Source organism: Hydra viridissima, unplaced genomic scaffold (genome assembly GCF_058129835.1).
Source record: "Hydra viridissima isolate aposymbiotic clone 2 unplaced genomic scaffold, HvirCarnegie_v1 scaffold_11, whole genome shotgun sequence".
In the NCBI taxonomy this organism is placed as follows: Eukaryota; Metazoa; Cnidaria; class Hydrozoa; order Anthoathecata; family Hydridae; genus Hydra; species Hydra viridissima.
In genome coordinates this window covers 3,194,188-3,210,672 of record NW_028324310.1, presented here as the reverse complement: position 1 = coordinate 3,210,672, position 16,485 = coordinate 3,194,188, and the positions used below count along the sequence as shown (strand labels likewise).

The 16,485-nt window shown below is 29.5% G+C and overlaps 1 protein-coding gene across 1 annotated transcript in view; it reads left to right on the top strand.

Annotated features, from left to right (window-relative positions):
• LOC145191148 (UDP-glucose:glycoprotein glucosyltransferase 1-like) overlaps positions 1-16,485 on the top strand; it is a 421,900-nt gene that overhangs the window by 165,464 nt on the left and 239,951 nt on the right. The gene's annotated exons all lie outside the window — the stretch shown is intronic.

Genomic DNA, 16,485 nt, shown 5'->3' with positions numbered 1-16,485 from the left:
TCGTTTTAATGTCTCAAACGTGGAAGCGAGCATTCCAAGTCGTCATATTTTAGTCGTTTTAATTGACAATTAAATTCAGTGTTGCCAACATTTTTTACATGTGAAATTCCAAAATCGTGAATGTAAAATGCCATAATAATGCCCTTTTTCATATCGCGGCTGTTTCAAAACGATTCTGCGATTCTGTCACTTTATTTTGAACAAATTTCATCAATGAAATCAACTAGTTAATCTTTGGATCGGAAGTCAAAAGTTGTTTTTTATTATCCTTAAAAATTCTTGAGGAGCAAAAATTGATTTCATCTTTTTTTCCAAAATAAATACTTTTTCAAGAACTTAAATTTTTCTGTGTCAAAATGCCAAAATAAAGATAAAAGGCCACAAAATACAACTGGATAAAAAAAAAAAGCCAGTTTTCCAAATATTAGCAACCTGTAATGCCATGTGGATTGTTGAGGAGAGCAGACAAATATTTGATTCTAAGGCATTTAATTGCCATTTTAATGGCTTTTACAATCTGAATGTTAATGGCTTTTACAACGTCTTTAATGGCTTTTACAATCTGAATTCTAAGGCATTTAATTGCCATTTTAATGGCTTTTACAATCATTTACAATCTGAAAAGGGATGTTTTCTCTTTAGAAAAAGTGTAAGAGAAAAAAAAAAATTTTAACAACCAAACATTATCATTGATGTTTGTTTTATTTGAAGTAAATTTTCGGTTAAGATCACAACTCTTCAAAAAACGATTCTGACGGTTCGATTAAATTAAAAGATAAACGTTGGCCAGATATTTTCTTACGGCTAAAATTGTATTCTAACCGCTGCTTTAAATTGTCGTTCGTCCTGTGGTTAATCTATTTTAACCTGAAACGCCGCGCTGGTGAAAAACTATATTTTTAATAAGGTTTGCTTCGACCATAAATTATTCGACCTATCATGGAACTGATATAAATATTCTGACAAAGAATTATTTTCTATTTTTATTATGTTGCAGACGATTAGATCGTAGAATTTATGCTGTAAATGGTTCGACCCTTTAAAAGTTCTACTTTCCTTTCTACTTAACATAATTTCTAGTGCGGCACAGGACGCCATATAATAAAAACCACATTCAATAATAAAAACTAAGTTTGAGACTAAGTTTTTACATTCTAACAAGGGGAAATCGAAACTTTTGTTTTACTCGTCAAATTAATCTAAAATGAGCAATAAAGTTGTACGATTTTTTCTTCTAAAATAAGAAACAGCAAATGTCTCAGACATGAAATTATGTCAAAATATGTGGATAGAAAATATTTCTGACATAATTTATGTCGGCAGAAAATGTCTCAGATATAAAGTTATGTCAAAATATGTGGACAGAAAAATGTTTCTGACATAATTTATGTCGGCAGAAAATGTCTCAGATATCAAGTTATGTCAAAATATGTGGACAGAAAAATGTTTCTGACATAATTTATGTCGACAGAAAATGTCTCAGATATAAAGTTATGTCAAAATATGTGGACAGAAAAATGTTTCTGACATAATTTATGTCGACAGAAAATGTCTCAGATATAAAGTTATGTCAAAATATGTGGACAGAAAAATGTTTCTGACATAATTTATCTCGACAGAAAATGTCTCAGACATAAAATTATGTCAGAATATGTGGACAGAAAAATGTTTCTGACATAATTTATGTCGACAGAAAATGTCTCAGACATAAAATTATGTCAAAGTAAGTTCGCAGAAAAATATTTCGGAAATATTTTATGTCGGCAGAAAATGTTTTAGACATAAAATTATGTCATAGTTGGTAGGCAGAAAAATATTTTGGACATATTTTATGTCGGCAGAAAATGTTTCAGACATAAAGTTATGTCAAAGTAAGAGGACAGAAAAATAATCATGACATATTTTATGTCGGCAGAAAATGTTTCAGACATAAAGTTATGTCAAAGTAAGAGGACAGAAAAATAATTCTGACATATTTTATGTCTATGTAAAATATGTCTAAAAATATGTCGACAGATCTGCCAGACATATTATGCCGTAACAACTCTGTAAATAAGTTTCAAATGTGATAACTTTCTAAATAATCCGACTTGTTAACTTACAAAAAACATAGGCGGAAGAAGCTGGCTCTTTTTATACATCTGGCTTTTAAATTACATTTTATTTTTGTATTCCGATTATCTCCGTAATATATTTTTAGCAAATTTGAACAAAATTAAACAAGAAAAAATCTATGTTTTGGTTTATTTTTTTGCTTCTCAGTTTCTTTAAAAATGGAAGAGATCAGATTGCAGAATAATTCATTTTTTAATCAAGTGATATTTTGCACCGCTACTTAGCGAAACCTTCCCATTAAAAATAAAATTTATTTCAATATTTACAACATTTAAAAAAAACAATTCAGTTTAAGTACCCTAACAAAACAATCTGCAGGGGTATATCATTTTCTGAAACGCACAAGAGAAGCAAAGAAAAAAAATGTTGTTTACGTAGAAAAATTCTCCTACAATAAACCCCTAAAGCAATTCAAATGTTGAATATTTAAGACAAGTTTTGTTTCATAAGTGTTTATTTTAAATCAGTTACGACTTGAATAGATTAATTTTAACAATATAAACGCCTTATTAAAGAAATATTTTGAATAGGCGTTGGCCACCTTAAAGTTAAAATTGTTTTCCTGCATTATTAAAGTTTTTTTAACATGTAAAAATTAAAAAGCTACCCAACTTTGTTATTCAACTTTTTTATACATATTGTAATACATATAATTCCAATTTTATATCTTGCTCTTTGCATATGCATTTTATAAATTTAAATGTATTTCTTAAAAACATTAAAACAAGCTCAACTAAAAACAGGTGGTAAAGAAATTACACGTTTTGTAATTATTTCTCTTCATTACGGTCACGTGATTCCTTCTCGAAAAAGTGAATTACTCCCTTCTTGTGAGAATGAATCACGTGACAGTAATGAAGACAATTTTTTGATATTGTTATCTTATTTTTTTTTAATGACTATTTTTTTAATTAATTTTTTTTTTTAATGATTTTTAAACGTGGTATCGATTGTGACTTTAATGGGTAAAAGTACTTACTTGTTATTTTACCAATTTTCAAATATTTCAAATACTTCACCTTGAAAATTGGATAATTTTTATACGCTAGAAAATGATGAAATTTGAATTCATAAGAGCAATCTTGAAGGTTTTAAACTAAAAAAATGTTAATCTTTTAATTCTTTAGGAAACTTCTTAACCTCTTCTCGGTTGTCTCTAAGGACGCTGAAATTAAAAGAAAAAGAGATTATTATACATTAGGGATGGCACTTTTCCTTACTTTTTTTTTACTTACTCAAGTAAGTCAGCCTTTATGAAAAAGTAAATTGCGTATATAATTGTAAACATTCAAAAAAAATTTAAATTTACTTTTATAAAACAAATTTTATTTTGTAAAGAAAGGTGAATTTACTTTCAAATGTAAGTTATATAAAAGTAGATTATATAAAAAAGTAATTTACTTTTACATTTAAATGTTAATTATTTTTTTAAAATTGCATTACATTGTATAATTTTAACTCAAAATGTAACTTACTTTCACATTTAAAAAGAATTTGTTTTTAAAAAAATTATATTACCGTAATTGTAAAAAAAAAAAGCATTTTAAGATACATTATAAAAAAGTTACATGCAATTAAATATAAATAAAATTTACTTAGATAATTAGTTTTCCTAAGTAGACAGGTGTTATTTTATAACTAAAATGAAATGGCTATTAAAAGTAAATTATATAAAATTACTTTTGATTACTTAAGTTTACATTTTAAATAACTTTTAGTTAAAATTAAAAGTAATCTTTACTTAAAAAGTAAATAAATTTACTTTTGGTCTAGATTTTCTTTGAAAGGATATTGTATAAGAGAGTGAAATGCAGTAAAACAAAACTTGCAGTAAAGCATAGTTAATTTAATTTGGGGCAACAACTGGTCTGAACGGATTTAGATATTTTTTTCCTGTCCACCCTTAAAGTATCAATAATCGACTCCGATCCATGATTATATTGGCAATTCATTCCTTGCTCCGGAAGAATTTCGCATTTGCTTTGAAACTATTATTAGACACTGGTTAAAAAAAAAAGTTAAATTCCTGGCTAAAAATGGAAATATTTTACTAGTCTTATGCTGGAACAGGTATCTTTTTGGAAAATTTCAATGACGGAACGTATGGAATTCAGACAGTATCAAGAAAAATATCCTCCTGAAAAAAACCTCCCAGGAAAAATGCCTAAGTAGTTTTTTTTATATTGTTAGATAGATATCATTGTAACTGATACCATTTTTAATGTGTGAATTTTTAAATTTATTTGTTGTTTTTTTATTTTTGTTTTAACGACTGATTTTTTTAGAATTAGTGCGGCGGAGTGTACATATATAGACTGGCTGTTAGGGAGAACATGCACGAAATAGTACACACAACAACTTACGGTTAGGACGTTGGGAGGCAGTCTTGTAATTTAAACTAAAGTTTTTTTTGTTTTTATTTTTTGGGAGGGGGGGGGGAATTTTTTCCAGGGGAATTTTTTTTCAGGGAGATATTTGGGTGGGGTTTTCGGTTTTCTTTCTTAAACCAATTTAAAAATACCTTAAACATAGTAGTAAGGAAAAGACGCAATTACCCTAGGAGACACCCATTTCGGAACAAGAGATTATTTGAAAAGCAAATTTATAAGTAGTTTTTTTTTAGGTTTTATGTATAAATGTTTTTATTATTTAAAAACTAAGGAGGGACACTAAATATAATAAGGGCATATAAAAACAGATTATAATAAGGGCATTTTAGCTTTCTTGCAACAAACATATCGATAAAATGACAATAGCTATCTCTCCAAAAGAAACCTCTCTTTACAAATTTTCTTGTTCATTTATACCGGATAGTTTTCCAAAAATATCCCTCAAATATCGTCATAAAAAAACCGCTTACATATTTTTATCATATTCACAAGTAAAATATATTGAAATAGTTAAATCTGTAACGCCGTTGAACGTTCGTGCTCTTTCCGTAACGGAATTACAATTATAAAGTTGAAGATTTTTTATGCTAAGGTGTATATATATGTTTATATATATATATATATATATATATATATATATATATATATATATATATATATATATATATATATATATATATACACAGTGGTGTGTTAAATAATTTGACTTTTCGTACAAAATAAGTACTTGATAGTAATCTAATTTATTTAATTAGTTATTCTACAATTAATTCAATTATAAACTAGTATTTTTAATGTAAGGAAACAATTAAAAAACAAAATTTGTTTCCTAGCCTATATAATTAGATTATTTTTAAATATATCTACTGTGCAAAAATATAGGTAAATCAAAATTAAGTACATATTTTCTTGGAAATAATGAACAATAATAAGTAAAAATTTAATTTACTTATGGTTTATTAACATTTGGTTTTATACCCTTTATTCCCAACTAATGCTGCTCATCTTTTCGGCATGGTATCAACTAATTTTTGGCATGTACTTATTGGAATATTTTTCCAAATGTATTTAATTTTTTTCCAATTCTCACCTTTATTTTTGGTCTTAGGAAGTTTTCCCAATTCAATTTTAACGTGTGCCCAGAGATTTTCCATTGGTTTATGTCCGGTGATTGGGCTGGCCAATTCAAAATCCAAATTTTCTCGTTATGAAACCAATTTTTTACTACCTTTGCTGTATGCTTTGGGTCATTATCTTGTTGGTAGACCCAAATCAAAGGTAGGTTTTTTTCTGCGAAGGGTAGCATAACATCCTTCAGTATTTAAATATATATATAATATATATATATATATATATATATATATATATATATATATATATATATATATATATATATATATATATATATATATATATTAGGGTAATCCAAAAAAACTTTTTTTTACTTTTTGTTATTCCTAAGGTCTAAATGTGTTCATTTATGAAAAAAAACATTGTACCGAAAAAATCAGCCAAATCGGTTAATATTTAGAGGTCGCGCTGGGGCGATCTTTATACCCCTCTAAAATTGGAATTTTCAAAAGTTCAGTAAAATATTTACCTTCGTTATCTGTACACATTTCGGTTATTTACCGTTCGATTTTAATAAAATAAAAACGAAAATAAAGCTGTTATTACACATAATAATTTTTATTAAACAACATTAAATAACAACAGCTGCTCATTGTCGCCTGGTTTAGCACTCAATGTTTTTTTTTGCATCTGGTAAGACAGCCCTGTTTTCTGCAACTAAATTTAGCACATACTTTTGCTGCTCTTCATCTTTTGTTAAGACAGCATTAAAGTCTTGTACTAACTTCACCCCTCTTTCGGCGCAATCGTTAACAACTTTAAGAGACTTCACTACTTCTTTAGAGTCGGCATACGACTCATTGTTTTTCCAGTTTGAAGGATCTTCTTCGACAAAGTAAATGTCAATATTTAAGAAATTAAAAAATGAAAATGATTTACACGTTACAAAGTCCTCAAGGGATTTACTCATTACATTTGTAATATCTGCTAATTTCTTTGATGGCCTATTATTGTCTACGCATTGACGCTGAAGGGCAGTTATCATTTTTCTTTTAACTTCAATCTCTACATTATCACTAAAAAAGGCCAAAGATATAAGTTCTTCTCTTAAATACCATAGATGCCGCTTCATTGCCTTGGTTGCAGCGGTCCCTATATTTTCATTCATTTCACGATATTCTTCAATATTTTTTAGAAAATCTAAATCATTAAATGGGGCCGAGGCACTGAGTGGTGCAGTAAACCACTGTCGAACATATATTAACGCAGCAAACATGCTAATATCTTTTACTGCGTTTAATTCATGTTGCACCATTTTAAACTGATCTCTAAATAACCATATTTTAATTGAATAAATAAGTTTTGCCATCCACCGAGCATGATGGAAGGCTCCAGGTGCTTTAAATCTTATTCCACTAGGAGGTTGCTCTCCTAAATATATTAGACATAATTCAAGAAGTTCTTTATAATCATCTCGTGGTTGTGAGTCTTGCAAACATTTTTTTAAGAAATTAATTATAGACAATTTTTTTTCAATCGAGACGTTTGAAAGATATCTTTCAGCTTCTTCATCTTGCACTGTTGGGCTAAAATCATCTTTCTTGATATTCTTCCAGGCTTGTTTAAATCGTTTGAAAATAGCAACATCTGGTCCGGACGTTGTTGGAAAATAAATTTTAAACACAGATCCTGCAACAATTTCAGTAATGTGATGACGACAAGCTAAATTCAATAATTCTTTTCCTAATTTTTCTTCAAGTAAATTACAAGCACATTTCTCAGATCCTGTATTGCTAGCTGTGGTATCAAACGACATGCCACAGAGATTATTAATAAGATTCGAAGCGTCCCATTCATGGAGGGAGGCTACAACTGCAGTAGCAATGGCTTCTCCTTTTGAATCAGGAAATTTTGGCACTCCCAGAAGTTTTTCAACACCACGCCCTGTTACTAAAACTGACAAACGCTCAACATTTTCACTTCCATCGATGTCTGCCATCATTTTTCCATCCCAATGAACTACGAGAGGTTCATCCGGTTTGAAATTTTCTTTCGTTTCATTGTAATGAGTTTCACGATAATCAGTTCTTGCCCTATGAAAAGTAGTAACAGATATAGAGAACTCTTCAATGGGAGCTCCTAAACTTTGCATTGTAGCTGCTATAGTTCGCATTGCTACACGATTGCTTACTTTTCCTCTAAATAAGGAAGCGACAACTTCAGGGTAATAATTTTTTTTATAGAACGCTTCCTTTTTAGACCGGAGCTTTCTGCAACATCATCTTTTCCTTTCAAAACTACGGTATCATCATGATCACTACTAGCAGAACTTGAAGGCGAAGTTGAATTCTCAAGAACAACTACTTCTTCAGAGCGTTGTTTCCTTAACGCTTCTTTTCGCAAACGCTTATCCAAACTTATCTCCCTGCAAAAACTTTATTTTCTTCTTTCTCTGCATCATCTTTATCAATGGAACCCAAGACCATGTTTCTATCATCTCGTTGATCTATGAGGAAATCGCGATCTTCAGCAATTTTTATTAAATCAAAAACATTAGTTGGCGCAATATCAAAAAGTTTCATAATTCTCTTTTCAAAGTCTGTTACTTTGCTTCTAGCAACAGCTGATTTCTTATTTCTGTCTTTTAATAGATCCGTATATTCTTTATGAAAATTTTCAAGCCTTGTAACTGCATTATCTTTTCGAATTGTAGGAATTTTAGCTTTTTCCCAAAATTCACAAGTTGATTTGATAACTGTTACCGAACTTTCATGTATACTCAATCCTTTCACCTCATGGTGGAAGAAAAAACATTTTAATACTTCCAAAATCGTTGGAAGCTTTAGATGGGAAAGCATTGATATTGGTTGACCAATTAACCATTTTGCTGTAGAACTGCGTGTTGACTTTGCGACTGCAGTCATTTTAAATTTTCTTTAATACAGTGTATGAATAAAGTTTTTGAATATATATATATATATATATATATATATATATATATATATATATATATATATATATATATATATATATATGTATATATATATTCATATATAATACTTTGTTGACGCGTAGAAAAAAATTTTCTTTTGACAACCAATTTAGTGAACGAAAAATTTCTGCTTTGACAACTTTTTACTTACTCGGTTTCGGCCGAAATTTCTGTTCAAGCCACTACCGAAATGAACCGTGACTTTTGTGAGGAGATTTTTTTTTAAGTTTAGATAACTTGTTCATAACTTGTTGATAAGTGTGATCATGATGATTTCCTATTTGTAATCGTTTGTGGGTAAATCAAGTTTTAATTACGACAGTTGTAGAAATTTTAATTGAAATTACGTTACACAACTGATTCAAGTTACTATTCTCAAATCATTTCTTCAGCGAACTTCAAATATCAAAATACTTTTTACATGTTCTACTTTTTTTTTAACTATGTTACAAACTGATCGTTTAATTGTCTTATGTTCCATAAATTCAACTATTCTGTGTGGGACTTCAAAACCATAACAATGATTGAGGGTCTTTATTTTCGATTTGAATCTGAAACTTCTCGTATACAAGGCAAGCACCATTTTAATTATGATTAATTTTTTCGACAACAATGACTGGAAAAAAAGACAAAAAAGAAAAATTGCTTAAAAGACCTTTATTTTGAAAGCAAAACTTTATCAAAATACACAAGGTTGTTCCGACAACCGTCTCGTTAAGAAGTCTTACGGACGTCTTAAACTGGTTATTCTGACAGATTTCTTGTTAAGATAAGTTAAAGACGTCTTAAACTGGTTATTCTGAAAGACATCTTAAACTGGTTATTCCTAAACACATCATAAACTGGTTGTTGCAACAGACGTCTTGTTAAGATGTGTTAAAGACGTCTTAAATTGGTTCTTCCGAAAGACGTCTTGTTCAGATGTCTTACGGACGTCTTAAACTGATTATTCTGTAAGACGTCCTGTTAAGATGTCTTGCGGACATCTTAAACTGGTTGTTCCGACAGACGTCTTGTTCAGATGTCTTACGGACTTCTTAAACTGGTTATTCTGTAAGACGTCTTGTTAAGATGTCTTGCGGGCGTCTTAAACTGGTTGTCGGAAGACGCCTTAACGAGGTGTGAAAAAGCCGTCATAAACACGTCTTTAACTAGTTGCAGACGTCTAGACGAGTTAAAGATAAGTTACATACGTTTTAAAGTCGTCTCATGTTGGGTGGGTTATTTGGAACGCAAGACTTTATCAACATACAATGCCAGAAACGTTTGTCTTTATCTGAAACAAACACGCCAACTGTTGAAGCAAGACGCCTATCTGGTGACAATATTACATATTCATATTTACATAATTTTGTAAATTTTTTTTAAATATTAAGATGAACTTGCAAATGAAAACAGAAAGGTCAAAGAAAGTAAATGACCCAGAATAAATACTTGCTGTACAGTCATGTATTTGCATCAGTCTTTAATTTGCGTTGATACTTGAAATATATTTTTATAAACTGTTGCTTGTACTGAAGGTTCGAACTCTGATACTGACGATGATCAAGTTATAAAATCAGTCCGTAAAACAAAAGCATTACCTAATAAGACTCTATTTTCATTTGTTGCTAACACTAATAAGTATGTTTGTTTGATGTGCCCGGAGAATGGAAACCTTTTATGTGGGCCTGAATCAAATCTGCGAAAACATATTTTTCATGTTCATAAAAAATATGAGTACCTTTACGATTCTCAAAAAAAGTTACTTGTTCAAGATAAATTAGTTGGAATGCAGAACAAAGATGAAATAGATGAAGCCGTAATAAATTGCATTATTCAAGGTGGCCGTCCTTTTAACGATTTTCATAAACCTGGAATGCAACGCCTTCTAAACATTCTTGCTCCACTTTACAAGCCACCTCATCGAAAGACAATAGCGAAGCGATTGAGAAAGCAATTCTATCAATACAAGAACGATCTTAGAGCTAAACTTAAGTCATTTACCCATATTGCCCAAGCAACCGATTTGTGGAAGAATAGGGTTGGATCCTATTGGCTTTGCATAACAGCGCATTATTTAACAAAGAAGTTTAAATACAAATCAAATATAGTTTGCTTTCGTAGATTCTACGGAAGACAATTAAATAGTAGATTTACAGCATTTGTGCAAAAAGAAATTACTAAACTTGAAATTGATACTAAAGTAATAAATTGCGTTCAGTGTTGCTAACTTTATTTATCGAAATTAAAGATGTAACATGAGCTCAAGAAAATTACGTACCCAATGCTACTTAAAAAGAAGATATGGCTAAACAAAAACTTGGTATTTAAGGTAAATCAGGATGGAAGTAATTCGCTTATATAGTTTGTATTTTATATTTTTCATATTTTTTATATTTCACTTATGTAGTTTGTATTTTATATTTTTATATCATGATGATGTGGAAGAAATTTTATACATTTTATTATGAAATAAGTCTTTTAAAAAAGCCAATACGGGGTTCAGCGATTTGACAAACCAAAAAAATTGTGTGATTACTTTAACACAATACAGCGTCTAATTTAACTATTAATTTATTTTTTTTTAACTATTGTTTATGTTTATTGTTTATTGTTTATCCTAAACATTTTAGCATTTTGCAAACGGGGCCGTGGTTAGGCTACCCCACACCCCAGCGATTTATGGGGCTGTTTTTTAAATATATGGAGCTTTTTTTTTTAAGCTGCACCTAACACGGGATATTTTTTGAAGATTTAATTGGCCATAATGCTACGGGGTTATATAATACGTTTCAAATGGGACTCAGTGATGGGGTTAATTGATGCCTTTTTCTTGTTCAAGCGATTGATTTTGTTTATATAATTGTACATTGTTTATATTCTTAAACAAAAGCATTCAAATCTTATTTGGCTTTTAATTTGCTTTAAAAATGTCAAACTTTTAGTTGTAATTTGTTTTAAAACACTGACTAGTTCTTTGTTTTTGTTTCAGACTTTTTATACAGTTAGTATAAATTGGTCTGCATTTTACAATCATTTTCTAAACTTCGAATTAATGTTCAGAGTGGTTTTTGTTAATAGCATTAAAGAGGTTGTTGTTATTCAGCGTGGTTGATAACAACAATCACGATAACCAAAATGAGAATTAATTGGGTGTATAAACCTTTACTAGAAAGTCTATTGGCCTCCCATGCCCCTGACGGAACTCGATTTTCAATCAAATAATTTATACTTACTTGATTTATAATTTTTGTAAAACTTTTTGAAAGGTTCATATCTCACCCTAAACATATTTGATAATGCGTTAAACGAATTATGAAACATGTTAAGGGACTTTAGAGTTGAATAACGGCTTTGATTGAATTTTTTCCGATAATTAAAGCTTTCACAAAAATGGAATATTTTTTTTCCTAAATATAATTTGTTGCGATAGAATTGCTTTACTGTCATTATGAGACTTTCACTCTCCGCATACAAATATACTTTCTTTTTGGAAAAATGTATTTTGCACTAATTAATCTTTAAATTGCTTAATAATGGAAAAACAAACTTTAAATTTTCTTCCGTTTTTTCCATTTGACGCCAGTTTAGAAGGGAAAACCACTGAAGGCAACCTTTAAATCTTCTTGCATACAAAATAATTTCTGATGGCAACCGCCAGTAGCTTTCCTCTCGATTGGAGCCGGCCTCCAAAAAATTTTCTAGCTGCGGCCGCCAATCGGAAGGCGGAAGCTACTGTAGGTAGAGGCAAAAATATTTTGGGAAGCGGACAGCAATGTTTTGCACCTCCAAAAAGAGCTCGTGTTTCGGTATAATGTTACTTTGCCGCCGGAAGGGATTATTAACGCTGATGCGTTATATCATCATAAAAAATAATGTTTGATCAAAAAGCGCAATATAAAGGAAGTTTTCGAAAAAGTGCGCCCCGTTGGAAAAGTGACGCAGTCAAGGATTGGCATGGATAGGAAGCAACCCACCATGTTTATTAAACTTGCCCCCAATTACAAAACCCCTCCCCAAAAACGGCCCGCATACATGCAGAATAATTCCTAACATTATAACCCAGAAGTACCGAGAAGCAGGCAATTCTCCTTAATACGCTGCTTTTCTTACCAATCAGTATGTTAAAACAACATAAAATGACTGTTATTTGATAAAAGTAAATAAAATAACTCACTTTTTACTTACTAAGTAAAGTATAGTATTTCAATGATAAAAATTTACAATTACTTGTAATGGTAACTAGTTTTTTTCAAATAGCTTTTGTGTAAGTTGCCTATATTAAGGTGGTAGGCCTATGAAAAATAGAGATTTTTGATCAAAAATTGAAAAAATAGGTAATGTATTGTATTTATGTAAAAATTTATCCTCTATCTTCTGATATATAACTTTTTTAGGTTTGATCAAACTAAAAGGGTTTAAAATAACTTATATTATCAGCTAGTTTGTTTATTTACCTTAGCAACGAAAGATTAAAACCTTTATTTTACCCAAATTTGATGGTCAAAATGACAAATCTTGTGAAGCTTCTTTTTCCAATTTAATATAGATCTGCGCTGTTTTTGGTCATGCTTTAAAATCACATTTTCTTATAATAATTGTCGTATTGAACTGTATATTGGTTGTGGAATAAAATCATTATTTATGAATTTTTCAACTCTTGATTTAAATCAAACAAGTTGTACTGGTGTATAATTGTAATGTCTTCTGGAAAAAGCAACAAGCAAAATTTTTCACGAAAAAGAAAGAAAAAGCCTCCTTTAAACAAATATTCAAGAATAAATCTTTCAAATATTTCATCAGAAAAAGTTTCATCTTGCATAAGTAAAAAGAGGCTAATTATAGATCAAACTAATCTCAATACCAAGAGTGAAGTAATAAGGCAGGAAGATGATTACTTTTTATTTGTTAATTTCTCTATACTTAAGAGTTTATTTCAACCTTTGTTAGTATGTCCTGAATGTGGCCATAAAAAAATAACTCTCATTGATAACAGAAAGAAGAGAAAGGGATTTGCCCATAATTTAGAACTGTTATGTGAGTCATGTGAATGGTTTAAATCTGTTTATACATCAAAAGAATGCATTAAACAAAACCATGGTCAAGGTCCTTAAATCTACGAAGCAAATGCAAGAGCAGTAATTGGTTTTCGTGAAATTGGTAAAGGTTTTACTGCAATGGAAACATTTTCTCAATGCATGAATATGTTTTCTTTATCTAAAACACCATTCTCTAAACTTAATGACAATGAAATTTATACAGCATATGAGAAGGTTGCTCTTAATAGTATGAAAAAAGCAGCTGAAGAAGCTCAAGACAAAACTTTAAATATTCCAACTAAACAAAGAGTAACAATTGATGGCTCTTGGCAAAGGCGGGGTTTCACATCACTAAATGGTGTTGTAACTGCTGTTGTTAATAACAAAATTATAGACACTAAAGCTTTTTCCAAGCATTGTAAAGGCTGTTCAATGTGGAAAAAACATAGAGGATCACCAGCCTACAACAGATGGAAAGCAGATCACATATGTCACATTAACCATACAAAGTCATCTGGTGCGATGGAAGCAGCTGGTGTGTTGGAAATCTTTTCTCGATCAGTTAAAAAATACAATTTGATTTATCATGAATACCTCGGGGACGGTGATACTTCCTCTTTTAAAGAAGTTGAAGAATCTAACCCATATAAAAGTTATAATATTCAACCAATAAAATTAGAATGCATTGGGCATGTGCAGAAGCGACTTGGTACACGCTTGCGAAAAATTGTACATAAGTATAAAGGAACAAATAAACCCCTACATGGAAAAGGAAATTTGACTAATAGTGCAATTAACTCAATGCAGAATTATTATGGTATTGCAATTAGAAATAACACTAACAGCATTTATGCAATGAAAAAAGCAATAGGAGTAGTTTTGTGGCACAGTACAAATTTTAGTGATAATAGCATTCGTCATTCTATGTGTCCTAGGGATGAATATTCATGGTGCAAGTGGCAACTAGATAAGCTTAAAGGTACAAGTACTCACACAAACAAAATTAACTTGCCTATCTTTATTCATAATATAATAAAACCTATTTTTAAAGATTTATCTGATGACGATTTGCTAAGTAAATGTTTACATGGTCAAACCCAAATTTCAAATGAAGCATTTCATTCAATTTTATGGACTCGATGTCCTAAAAACATTTTTGTAAGTAGAAGAACATTTGAACTTTGTATAAACTCTGCAATAGTTCATTATAATGACGGTGGAGATGGGGTAAAATCTGTTTTAAGTCACTTCGGATTGTTAGGATCATTGACTATTCCAAAACTGATTTTAAAGGACCAAAAGCGAATTGTAAACAAGCATCGTAAATCAACTTCAATATGCAAAAGGCAAAGAAAAAAACTTAGATCTCTTCATAAAGGATACTTAGATACTGAAAAAACTGATTCATATAGCACTGGTAGCTTTTAAGGAGTGTTTTTAGACGTAATTTTTTGATTTTAAATTTTTGACTCGATTTTTCTCATTTTGAGATTTTTAGTTTTTTTTTAAATTTTAAAACATGATATCTCCAGTTTAAAGTAAGCAATTAAGCTGAAATTTTCAGGATATGTTCTTCATACATGTAGAATTCATTTGTCATAAGATTTTTAAAATTTCTTTTTTTGGGGCGCTACAATGTGGTTTTATCTGCCAGAGTTTTTTTATAAAAATATATATTCAAGTTTAAAAGTCAATATAATCTGAACTAGGAAGGCAAATTTAAAAATCCTATGACAAATGAATTTTATACATATGTAGAACTACCATACCAAATTTGAAGTTTTGATTTATTGTCGTTTTTGAGAAATTGTGTTTTGAAGTTTTCGTTTTTTTCACACTTTTTAATATAATTTCGAGGCAAGCGAGGCCATTTTTTTATATATTTTATTGATTTTATGTTTAATTTCATAATTATTGTTAACAACTGATTAGTTTTATTGTAAATATATCTTTAATACTTGAAAAAATTTTTTCATAGGCCTACCACCTTAATTTTTGTTACTTTTACGCATAAAAGTAATTTCATATAACGATGCATTATTCTCTTACTTTTTAAAGTGAATATAACTTTTTCAATATCTTATATTTACGTAAGATCACTTTCAAAAATAATTTACTTTTACATGTAAAAAGTAAATTACATTTCGATACAAACTAATTGTATAAGCATTTATCTAAATTACTTTTTAAAGTAAATTTCTTTCACCCGGCTTACTTTTAAAAGTAATTTACAAAAAGTAAATAACTCTCATGTAAACTTCTTTTACTTGAAATAAAAAAATAACGCATTTTAAATGTTTTTAATAAGTTACGCTTTTTTTAAATTATCTTTAAGTAATTTTATGTAATATAATGTTATTTTTTAAAAAATGAATTACTTTAAAATGTAAATATATTTCATAATTTAATCTAAGTTATGTAAAGTAATTTTTTTTTTTTTACATCAAAATAAGTAAAAGTACCATCCCTAATATACATAAAAAAATGACAAAATGTCATTTTTTCTGCAATGGCATCTTTTTGTTTTAATTTTGGCGTCTTTTACATAATGCCAGATAATTGGCTAATTAAAAGTATTTCTTCCAGTGAATGGCAAATAGAATGACTCTTAAAGAAAAAATTTTAACCAATGAGTTTTATTTGATATATTACTTTTATTGGGAGTTCAAGGTTTTAATAACAAATGTTTACATCTGAACGGCTTTAAGAGTGAGTTTCTAAAAGATGAAAAATAAGACAACAGGAAAAAGTATTAAGAAAATTTTAATTAAATTCAAGTTAAATTCAAGTTGATGCTAATACTTTAGTTTTCTTTTCTTTTCTACTTTGAGTTTAACACCTGATAAACACAGATTTAAGGGTAAGAACTTTTGTGAATATAAAATTTTGTAACATT